This window comes from Eschrichtius robustus, chromosome X (assembly GCF_028021215.1).
Source record: "Eschrichtius robustus isolate mEscRob2 chromosome X, mEscRob2.pri, whole genome shotgun sequence".
In the NCBI taxonomy this organism is placed as follows: domain Eukaryota; kingdom Metazoa; phylum Chordata; class Mammalia; order Artiodactyla; family Eschrichtiidae; genus Eschrichtius; species Eschrichtius robustus.
In genome coordinates this window covers 16,109,877-16,122,640 of record NC_090845.1, presented here as the reverse complement: position 1 = coordinate 16,122,640, position 12,764 = coordinate 16,109,877, and the positions used below count along the sequence as shown (strand labels likewise).

The following is a 12,764-nucleotide window of genomic DNA, read 5'->3' as shown; positions in this document are numbered from 1 at the left end:
TGGGCAGCCGTGGCGAGGGCTCCGGAGCTCTTTGGGACACAGCCCACAGCCTGTCCCCTGGGCCCCCAGCTCACCTGACGGCCGCTATCTCCCTCTCATCGCGCTCTCCACCACGAGGACCACTGTCTGGCCAACCATTGGCAGAGCTCGACCTCTAACCACCATGCTAAGGATCTCGCGCTAACAGTTGTGCGGTAATGGCTGCGTGCTCTCGTGCTCTCAGCTGTGTGCCCACCCAGCCCCTATTACAAACAGAGGCCTAGTGGAGAGCCCAACTCCCAACCACACCAGTCACAAGGAGCCCCTCTCCAGTGGGTGTCAATGGAGGCGAACTGAGGAAACCAAATTTCCATCCCCATCTGGTGCCCCCGTCCCCTGTCAGAGGAATGTCAAAGGAGGCCAGATAAGACAGAAGATTAAATAAGGTCGAATCTAATGACATAATGTCCAAAATGTCCAGGTTTCAATAGAAAATGACTTGTCATGCTAACGACCTGGAAAACCTCAACACGAATGAGAGAAGACTATCGAGATGCTAACACAGAGATGTCAGAATTATCCAATAAAGATTTCAAAGCAGCCATCATACAAAGAAGTCTAAAGGAAATTTTAATTTCATATCACTTAATGAAAATATATCAAAATATGCGGGATGCAGCTAAAGCAGTACTAAGAGAGAAATTTATAGCACTAAATCCGTATATTAGAAAAGAAGGTCTCAAATCAATAATCTAAATTCGTACCTCTACACTAGAAAAAGAAAATAAACCCAAAGCAACATGGAAGGAAATAATAAAGATAAAAGCAGAAAGCAATGAAATTTCAAACAGGAAAATGACTGAAAAAAATCAATGAAGCAAAATCTGTTTCCCCAAAAAAATTGATAAAGTTGATTAACCTCTACCAAGACTGATAAAGATTTTTAAAAAGAGAGAAGACAAAAATCATCAATATCAGGAATGAAATAGGGGAGATGCCTACAATCCTGTAGCCATTCAAAGGATAGTAAAGAAATACCACAAATTTTACACTCATAAATTTGACAACTTACAAAAAAATGGGCCAGTTCCTTGAAAACCACAAGCTACCAAAACTTAACCAAGATGAAATAAACAATAGTCAGATAATTATTAAATACAGTGAATTTGTAATTTTAGAGTTTCCAATAAAAGAAATCTTCAGGCTCTGATGGGTTCACTGGAGAATTCTACCAAACATTTAAAGACGAATCAGCATCAATTTTACATAATCTCTTCCAGAAATTAGAAGAGGAAGAAACACTTCCTAGCTCATTTTATGAGGCTACTACTATGTGTATACCAAAACCCTGTCAGACAGCACAAAAAATGGAAACTATAGACTGATATTGCTGATGAACTCAGGGACAAAAATCCTCAAAATATTAGCAAATCAAATCCAGCGATATATAAAAAGAAGTATGCACCATGACCAAGTTGGATTTGTTCCAGATACGCAAGGCTGATTCAATATTTGAAAACCATATCAACATGGTAAAGAAGGAAAATCATGCAATAGAAGAATTTGACAAAATCCAACACCCATTCGTGATTTAAAAAAAAAAAAAAGAAACTCTCTGGCAAGCTAAGAATGGAAGGTAATTTCCTAAACTTGATAAATATCATCCACAAAACCCTACCGCTAACATCATATTTAATGGTGAAAGACAATGCTTTTTCCCTAAGATCGCAAACAAGACAAGAAAGTCTGCTCTAATCATTGTTACTTAACAAGTATTGTAAGTTCTAATCAGAGTAATAAGCGAAGAAAAAGAAATAAAAAGCAAACACATTGCAAACAAAGGAATAAAATGGACACAATTTGCAGATGACATGATTGTCTACATATAGAATCCCAAGGAATCCACCAAAAAACTCCTAGAACTAGTGAGTTTAGCAAGATTGTAGGATACAAGATAAACACACAAAAATCAATCACATTTCTATATACAAACTATAAAAATGTGGAGACAGAAATTAGAAGCAAAATACCATTTACAGTTGCTCCAAGGAAATGAAATATAAACCTAAAAAAATATCTATAGGATCTGTATCCTGAAAATTATAAAATGTTAATGGAAAAAATTGAAGAGAACCTAAATAACTTGAGAAACATACTGTACTCATGTATCAGAAGACTCAACAAGATGCCAATTCTCCCCAAAATGATGTATAAATTTAAAGTAATTCCTATCAAAATCCCAGCAAGTGTTTTATAGATATAGGAAAGCTTATTCTAAAACAGAAATTGAAAGGCATATGACCTGGAATAGCTAAAGAAATTTCGAAAAAGCAGAATAAGGTGGGAGGAATCACTATATCTGATGTTGAGGCTTGCTACAGAGCTGCATATCAGTAGTCAAGACACCATGATACTGGCAGAAGGATAAACACATCGATCAATGGGACACCTCAGAGAATCCAGAAATAAAGCCACACAAATATGCTCAACTGATTTTTGCCTGCAAAAGAAATTCAATGGAGAAAGGAGAGACTTTTCAACAAGTGGTGCTATAGCAACTGGTCATCCACAGGCCAAAAAACAAAAAGCCTCAACCTACATCTCTCAAACAACTTATACAAAAATTAACTCAAAATGGATCATGGACTTAAATGCAAAATGTAAATCTATAAAATTTTAGAAGCAAACAAAGGAGAAAATCTTTAGGATAAAGGACTAGACAAAGAGTTCTTAGACTTACCACCAAAAATACAATACATACAAGGAAAAAAATTGTTAAATCACCTCATCAAAATTAAAATATTCTGCTCTGTGAAAGACCCTATTAAGCAATGAAAAGACAAGCTACAAGCTGGAATAAAATATTTTCAAACATATCCAACAAAGGATTTTAATCCAGAATATATATATTTTAAAAACTCCTTAAACTGAACAGTAATAAAACAAACATTCAACTAGAAAATGGACAAAAGACACAAACAGATATTTCACTGAAGAGGATACAGAGATGCCAAATAAGCACATGAAAAGATATTTAACATTATTAGCCATTACAGAAATGCAAATTTAAACTACCATGAGTTCACCTACACACCTATCAGAATGGCTAAAATAAAAAATAGTGATAATACCAAATGCTGGTGAGCACATGGAGAAACGAGACCAGTCATACATTGCTGATGGGAATAGAAACCACTCTGGAAAAAGAGTATGCTAGTTTCTTACAAAACTATATGCTCATTTACCATACAACTCAGCAATTACACTCTTGGGCATTTATTCCAGGGAAATGAAAACTTACATTCACAAAGAAACCTGTACATGAATGTTCAAAGCAGTTTTATTTGTAATAGCCAAAAACTAGAAACAACCTGAAGGTCCTTCAATAGGTGAATAAACTGTGACACCTCCACTCTGTGGAATACTACTCAGCAATAAAAAAGAACAAACTATTGGTCCACACAAAAACTTGGATGGGTCTCAAGGGAGTTAAGCTGAGTGAAAAAGGCCAAAAGGTTATATACTATAACAAACAGTTATATACTATATACTATATATATATATACTTTTGTTATATACTATATCATTCCATTTAAATAGCATTCTTGAAATGACAAAATTACAGAGATAAATAGATCAGTGGTTGCCAGAGGATAGACAGAGGGGAAGGGAGGGATGCAGCTGTGGCTATAAAAAGATTGCATAAGGAATCCTGGTGATGAAACTGTTCTATATCTTGACTGTGGTGGTCACACGAATCTACACAAGTGATAGAACTACACACACATACACACACACACACACCACACACACACACACACATAAGTGCACGTAAAATTGGTGAAAGCTGAATAAGGTCCATGGATTATATCAATGTCAGTTTTCTGGTTATGATATTCTGCTATAATTGTGTAAGATATTACAATTGGGAGAAATGAGTTGAAGGATACATGGAATGTATTATTTCTTATAATTGCATGTGAATCTGTATCTCAAGATAAAAATTTAAAGAAAATCAAGCAAGCAATAGGTGAAAATTAATGTGAAACAGGAAGTGAGGGTGGCAGTGTCCAATCTGATTCCAAGGTTTCAGGAGTTTTGCAGTCTTCCACAGAAACACGCACCCCATTAGAAAATAACAGTGATTCTTCCTGAAGAAAAGGTTTGTGAGGAGGAAATGTGAAACACTCTTGACTGAACCAAGAGAATGGGTTTTCCAAATGAGACTGTCAGAGCAAGATGCAGTCAGATGGACTGGCAGGCTGAATGCTGTCCCCAGCTTCACCTTCCCCCGGTGCCCTGTGGGGTGGGAGGAAGCTTCTGATGAAGAATAGATCAGTTAAAAGAAAAACAGGGCTTCCCTGGTGGCGCAGTGGTTGAGAATCCGCCTGCCAATGCAGGGGACACGGGTTCGAGCCCTGGTCTGGGAGGATCCCACATGCCGCGGAGCAACTGGGCCCGTGCGCCACAACTGCTGAGCCTGCGCGTCTGGAGCCTGTGCTCCGCAACAAGAGAGGCCGCGATAGTGAGAGGCCCGCGCACCGCGATGAAGAGTGGCCCCCGCTCGCCGCAACTGGAGAAAGCCCTCGCACAGAAACGAAGACCCAACACAGCCATAAATAAATAAATAAATAAATAAATAAATAAAATTTAAAAAAAGAAAAACAAAGAAGCTACATTTTTTTGCACGTCTGAAAGTAGTAAGTGTATCTGTGATCCTGCTACATATAATCTAAAATGCTAATACGAAAACCTTCTCTAACATAGTCTCCACAATTCCATCTCCAAAAATCTATTCTAGCGTATTTTGCTTAGATAAAGATGTACCAGTGAAGAATTCAAAAGACTAGGAAGATCAGTGCAGCTAGAAGCTCTCAGAGAAGGCAGTGATGCAGATTGCTCTCTTAAAACTTTATTGAACAAAGAACACTCTCTAGAATATATGATGGGCTAGGTCTACATTGTGTGCAATAAAGCTGAACATGACAGTAGTTCAATGTGAAATGTTAAACAAGTTAGTATTTCTCACTGTACAAAACTGCTTATGTAGCTGCCGTGCAAGAATAAAGTATTAAGCTCAGCATTTTCACCAATCATCTGTGATGAGCTTTAAAAGACATTTGAAGAAATGGTTAGATTTCTTTGGTATATATTTCAAACAAATTAGTTACATGGATAATACTCAAATCTCTTTCAACCTCTCTTGCATTCCAAATAAAATCTTAGGACAAATATCAAAAATGCTAGCCACCCCAAAAGACAGACTGTCAAACTCAAAAGAATATAAGTTCCGAAATAATGTTTATTCAGTAGGGTTTATTAAATTGGATAAAGGCAAGAACTGCCAGTTACTGCAAAATTCATGTAAGAACACTTAGTAGTCCAGCTCTAAGCATTTCTTCTAAGTTTCTCACATTAATGAGTTCTGTTTACAGTACTAAAATTCTATCATTCAAGCATCAATGATTACATTTCAGAAAAAGGAAATCATTTGTGACATCTTTCTACAAAAGAGAAAAAATTATAATGAATAGAACCAGTATCTATAATAGGATACACTAGGGGTGGGGGGGGGGGGTTAGGAAAAAAACAGTGCTTTATTTTCACAGTAGAAATTATGTAATGCAAACATCATTTTGACCCACACCAAAAAATCCACGAGAAAAGCTCAAATTTGAACACTATGAGCATTATTTTAAAATCTATGTTTGTGAGTTTATACTGCATCTGTTTATACCAATACGTGGCAAATATCTATCACTTTCACATACACTGAACCATTCTAGGGGAATATGGGAGAGAAAAAGGCCTTACTTATGCATCACCTAGTGCAACTTTTACTTAGAATGCAAGTTGAGTCAACCATTTTAAATATCAACATGTACCTCTGTTAATCCCTCTCTCTCCATCCTTCTATCCCAGACACCTCAAAAGAACCGTGGTAGTCTAATGTCTTTGTATCTGCTAAGCCTCACCACTGAGGTTGTTGAGTCACTGAAACAAAAGTACACTGTCTATTGCACTTTCCTTTTCTTTAACAATTGAGCAGAACTGTAATGCTTTCAACCATGTGTGTAGATTTCTAGGTCATTTACACTGCTGCTGGCATGACTGCTGGCTCTGCAGAACGGCTGCTGGGCTGCAATGGCCAGTGTCCAGTAGCTAGATTTTTTTTAGAATTCCACTTGTCAACAGGGAAATCAAAAGGCTGTGTATGTGAGTTAGAAACGGTGCTTCCTGCTTGTCCCATTCGAACTTGCTATGTGCTGTAATTAGCAGGGTTCTGCTCACATCCTTGTTTGCTGTAACTGTCGCAGGAAGAACTGTTTCTGTCTCCAGGAACCAGCTTGTCCCTGTGAAGGGACATGGTGGAGAGAGCAACAGTTGATAAGGAGCCATTGGAGGGGCTTGGCAGACCAGATGTATTGTGGTAAGGCTCACGCTCTGGATTCTTCACATGGTCTTTAATGCTCTTGAGAAAGACATAGAAAAGCTCTATGATATTCAAGGCAAGAGACACCAAGGACACCAGTGGCATGAAGAGGATGAAGATGCTTTTCTCTGTGGGGCGAGAGAGGAAGCAGTCCACCTGACGCGGCAGGGGTCTCGTTTGCAAGTGTAAACCGCACTCAGGCGGAAGCCATAGATGTACCACTGGCTCAGCAGGAAAGCCACCTCAAAGACTGTCTGGAAGAAGAAACAGATGGTATAGGTTCACAGCAAGCCCCCCCTCATTTTCACCTTGCCATGTTCTTCAATGCCATACTTGAACTTCTTGATTTCAATTTCCTCCAAGTGCACCTCCACACTGGCACCATCGGTTGGGGCAACTTTGAGTTGCTCCTCTTTCTTGTTCAACTTCTCTTCCTTTCGCATCACACAGATCACGTGTGCTAGGTACAAAAGTGTGGGGACAGACGCAAAAACAACCTGCAGGACCCAGAAGCACACATGAGAGATTGGGAAGGACTTATCGTAGCAGACGTTTTCACAACCAGGCTGTCGAGTGTTACAACAAAAGGCAAACTACTCATCATCCCAGGTTGACTCAACTGCTGTCCCCAGTAGCAGGATTCAGAAAATGAAAAGGACTGAGAGCCATACCTTCCCTCCAGCTGTGGAGTAAGCTTGAACCCTGTCGAGGAGCTGGCCTAAGGCACTCCAGTCACTCATGCTGCCTGTTCGCTGTTCTTTCCCTTAAAAGTGAAGTAGGCACGCCAAGTGACTGCACTCCTTAGAGAACGAAGTAAAACGAAAAAGCAAGTTCAAGCACTCAAAACTGTCCAAAGCTTACAAGTCTGCTACTCTTTGGTACCTTCCTCATTCTTCCCCCTAATGAAAAGCAATTGCTGATACCTGATAAAAGCTTATGTGGATTCATTTTTCATACATGGTGAGTAAATACTCTCAAATAAGGATGTACATATATTGATAATGGGACAATTTACATAAATAGGGGAACAAAATAGACACATTTAAATATCTTCAATTCCAGAATAAGGCAATCTCCAAAGATTAAAAACTCAAACACAGACACTGAATTAAAAATTTACATGCATATACTGACTGATTCATCTTCAGACATATCAGGGCCATCATCTCCCAAACAGATAATGATATTCATCCGAGCATTATTTATGGAGTGCCTACTAGGTGCCAGGTACTGTACTAGGCACTGGTTCCTACTGTGATTCCTTTGGAACTCACAATCAACTAGCGGAACAGATAATCAAAAGCACAGTATTTTATTGATTTTTTAATTACAATTAATTGTAAGATAAGCCATTATTTTATTTACCATTCAGAAAGCAATCAAGGTATCCAGGGTAAGATGTGCCCCAATTTCAGAAATGTGGGGGGAAATGTATATCTTAGAATCAATGAAAAAGGCTAAGTGAGTAAGTGAATATACAACTGCAAATTTAAATAAGTGCCAAGAAGGAAACAAATAGGCACCAACAGAGATTAGCACAAGGAAACCCAGATTAGAATGTAGAGAGTCAGCCAAGCAAAGACTGGAAAAACCGCTGCATGTGAAGCAGCAGCATGGGCAAAAATTTGAAGAGGGAAGGACTCACTGTACTCAAGGAGCTAGCTCAAAGGCAGGCAGCATGGTTACCAGGTAGTAGGCAGAGGTAGCAGAATGGTGCCAGAGGGGGCTACCTCAGGCATCTGCTTGGCAGTAGCAGAGAATCCCAGAGGCAGAAAGCGAAATTACACTGTGAGGCTGCGGCAAGATTGAGGCCATTGGAGAAATTATTAATGGCAGTTCGGGAGCTCTAGGGGACAGTGGGAGGGTTGGGGGAGAAACCAGGATGTGATAGAGGGATATACAGATCAGTAAAGAGACAAGGGTTCTGGGCTAATGGACGGCCAGTGAGTTTCGGTGGTGACAGAAAGTAAAAGAGGATGTCAAGAATCATGGGTCTGGGCTTCCCTGGTGGCACAGTGGTTAAGAATCCGCCTGCCAATGCAGGGGACACGGGTTCGAGCCCTGGCCTGGGAAGATCCCACATGCCGCAGAGCAACTAAGCCCGTGTGCCACAACTACTGAGCCTGCGCTCTAGAGCCCACGAGCCACAACTACTGAGCCCGTGTGCCACAACTACCGAAGCCCGCGTGCCTAGAGCCCGAGCACCACAATGAAGAGTAGCCCCCGATCGCTGCAACCAGAGAAAGCCCGCGCACAGCAACGAAGACCCAATGCAGCCAAAAATAAAAATTAAAAAAATAAATTAATTAATTAATTTTTTTAAAAAAAAGAAAAGAATCATGGGTCTGATCCTGAGAGTCTCTGGAGAGGGAAATATGCAATCTATACTAGTGCTGTGGGCCTGAATGCGGTGGTGAATAAAGGGGCATTTTGCAAGGGTAGCTGCCATTCCAGTTAGCAGGGAGTAGTAGCAAGATCAGGACAAAAACAGAGGAACTGCTACTCTCTCCTTATGTGAGAACTGAAGTCAGGTCTCTGCCAACAGGGGCCTCAATTTACATACTTATTTACTGAATGTGGACCATTATCTTCAGTTGAATTGTTAGCACATGGAAGCTTTTTTGTTAAGACTAAAATACTGACACACTGTGTTCATTCTTGTGGGTTTCTTCTCAAGAGCTTTTAAAAAAAAAATCTCAGGAGGAGCAACTCTGATACCACCCACCAATCTGTTGAGAGTGGGTGGAAACTGGCACAGGGCACAACATACACCTGCTGTGCCACTACTGAAGACCTTCTATTCTTTCTCCATTTCCTCCTGACAGCCCTCTTTCTTTATAAGAAACGTTTCTGAGCAAAAAGCCTAGGGAAAAGTTTCTGCCTCTAATTCAGAGCACGCCAGACAAACAGATCTTACTTTAAAACGGAGGACCACAGCTAACTGATTATTACATGGTAAAAATAATTATTTTCAACCAAATTATCTCAATACAGCACTGACTCATCATTTTTAAAACAAACTTTATTTAGTATATTAAGATAACATTCATAATATTTATACTTTAATTCCCCCACTTTAAAAAATTTAATTCCCAAAGGTAGATACTCATTTTAAACAAGTAGGAAAATTAAAAGAGGAAAATATTTCTTAAAGTAAAAATAATATGAATTTGCCTACTAATAAGCAATCTTAAATACCATACAGCTTATTTGTTTCTTGGTTTAACGGCTGTTCCTCACAGTAGATTCAGTAAGAAAAATAAAACTTAAAACCTAAAAAGGGGGGGCAAGGTTAATACAATTTACAATGTCTCAACCACCCAAAGTTGGTTACAACTGTTCTCCAAGGATAAGAACTGAAGCCTCCCAAAATGCAATTTTTTAGCAAGTAATCAAATTATAAGGCTTAAAAGCACACACAGTGCTTTCTCAGTTGCTTAAATAACACATTTTAGCCAAACTGTCCTCTATCACACAGATTCTGAAAGTAATCCTATTAAGCTAAAATCACCAAGATGTAGTTTATGATGAATACATTCTTCAAGGTTAATCGAAAATAGACCATTTGCAGCATAAGAGTTGGGCATTTACTCTCATTAGTTTTTCAAATTTAACCAATGCTTAGTCTCCAGAGATTTCAAAATGCCTTTAAAAATTGAGTTACTTCTTCAAAAACAAGTGGGGTAAAATAACAACAAATGAAGGTTAAAGAAAACAATCCCTGAAACTACTTTAGCGTGGTTTATAGAAGGTATCTGATAAAACAAAAAACAGTGCTGTGGCGGGGGGGGGGGGGGGGGGGGGGGGTCGGTCGTCAATTATTCTAGTTATTTTAGGCTAAAGTTATTAGCAATTTTCTAGAACTACATGAAAGTTCTCAACTTTTTCAAATATTTTGCCTGGAAAAAGTTCTTACTAAGCACTTTGAAAATATACAGATCTGAGATTCAAAGGGATGAAAATAACGATCTAGCTAAGCAAATGGCTCATAGGCAAGTTAAAAGCCTCTTGTTGAACATTATTTTTAAACTGGACAAGGTATTTCCAATTTGAAAATATAAATATAAGACTTCAGGATCAGCTCCAACACATAAAGTGCTTGGATATTGTCACTCCTGTCCTTACAACAAAAAAAACCTGAACAAACTGCCAATCAGCAACTTTTATTAGGCTTATCAGAGAATTGAGGACACAGGGCAAACTGAACTCTTGAAATCTGGAGAAACAGGCAAATACAGAGAATCACATCCAAGATCAGCTTACCCGGAGCAGAAGGTGCTGGAGTTAATACACTAGTAAGAAAACTTAAATCGTAATTTTGACAAAGGCTTGTGAGTAAGAACTCCTGGGGGCCCAATCTTAGGAGAGCCTCTATACTCTCATGGCTTTACCTCCAGGAACCTCACCAGGTTCTGACTGTGAAGATACAAGAACAATCTCCTCCCCTTTTCGGTAAGAGGAAGAGAGAAGTGATGATTTTGAAATACACCCATGGGAAAAAGTAACAGTTTTGAAATAAACCCAGAAGTTTCTCCATAGCAAAGGCCAACACTCCAAGGGAAAATATACCAGAGCCTTCTATACTGTCCTGGGAGAGGGGAAATTAGCCAACACAGACTTCTCTAGACTTGTTTCACCTAAAGGAAGCAGGGGTTGGGGGAAGGCTAAGAAATACTTCTGAAGGTTGCAGTCCAGGGCTCAGGCCCACCAAAAGACTAAGACTTGGTCCTAAGATTATAAAACACTGGCCCTTCCCCACACTCTACCACCACGTCACCAAGGTTCCACAGTAATCCAATAACAGTGGATTACAACGGAAAGAGTTGCAAGAAACAGACTCTATTTAAAAAGGACTTCTTAGGGAAACCCAAAGATAATGGGGGAGAAAATTTTAAAAATAAAGACACTAGAGGAAACTGAAGCCTGTGGCATCTACACCTACAACAAACATTAAACACAGCCTAGCTCCTAGCCAAATTAACATGAAACCTTATACTACAGGCCTATTTACCTCCATTTCTATTATCCAATATATCCTACCTGGCTTTTTAAAAACACTAAAAAGTATGCTAAAAGGCAAGGGAAAACAGAGTGTGAGGAGATTAAGCAAGCATCAGAACAAGACTTAGATATGGCACAGGTTTGGGGATTACCAGGGATAATTTCAGACAGGGAATTTAAAGCAACTATGATTACTATGGTAAGCACTCTAATGGAAAAGGTAGACAACATGCAGGAACAGACAGGTAATGTAAGTATATACAACTCTAAGGAAGAATTAAAAGGAAATGCTAAAAATCAAAAACACCATAACAAAAAATGAATAATACCTTTAATGGGCTCATCAGTAGACTGGACATGGCCAAGGAAAGAATCAGTGAACTTAAAGATATGTCAAGAGAAACTTCCCAAACTAAAATGTAAACAGAAAAAAGAATTTTAAAAAGGAGAAAAGAATATCCAAGAACTATGGGACAATTACAAAAGGTATCACTGGAATACCAGAAGAAGAATGAGACAAAAGAGAAAAAATATTTGAGGGAATAATGGCTGAGAATCTTCCAAAATTAATGACAGACACCAAATCACACATCCAGGAAGCTCAGAGCACACCAAGCAAGATAAATACCCAAGAACTCTACACCTAAACATATCGTATTCAAACTACAGAAAACCAAACACAAAGAGAAAATCATGAAACAAGCCAGAGGGAAAAAAACACCTTACTTATAGAGAACAAGGATAAGAAGTACATTTGACTTCTTGTCAGAAGCCATGAAGTGAAATATTTAGTGTTGAAAGAAAAAAAAAAAAAAACCAACCTAGAAGGTATTCAGTGAAATTATCCTTCAAAAGTGAAGGAGAAATAAAAACTTTCTCAGATAAACAAAAACTGAGGGAATTTGTCACCAGTAGACCTGCCTAGTAAAAACTGTTTTAAAAAGTTCTTCAGAGAAAGAAAATGACATAGGTCAGAAAGTCAGATCTACACAAAGAAAGAAAGAGCATTGGAGAAGGAATAAATGAAGGTAAAATAAAATCTATTTTTCCTATTCTTAATAGATAACTGTTCTAAGTAATAATAGTAATAGCGTATTTGCTAATTATAGCAAATGGATAAGTAAAATGAAAGGTACCTGTACTATCTGAGAAGCAGAGTAGAGTTATCCGGTAGTGGACTTAGATAAGTTATAAATATACACTGTAAACTCCAGAGCAACAACTAAAAACCCTTTTTAAAAGAAATATAATGGATATGCTAAGACAGGAGAGAAAACAGAATCATACAAAATGGTCAACTGAAATCAGGGAAGGTAGAAAAAGGGGACCTGTTATTGTTTAAAAAAAAAAG

General features: G+C 38.6%; 1 protein-coding gene across 2 annotated transcripts in view; it reads right to left on the bottom strand.

Moving 5' to 3' along the window:
• CDKL5 (cyclin dependent kinase like 5) overlaps nt 1-12,764 on the bottom strand; it is a 185,763-nt gene that overhangs the window by 96,884 nt on the left and 76,115 nt on the right. The gene's annotated exons all lie outside the window — the stretch shown is intronic.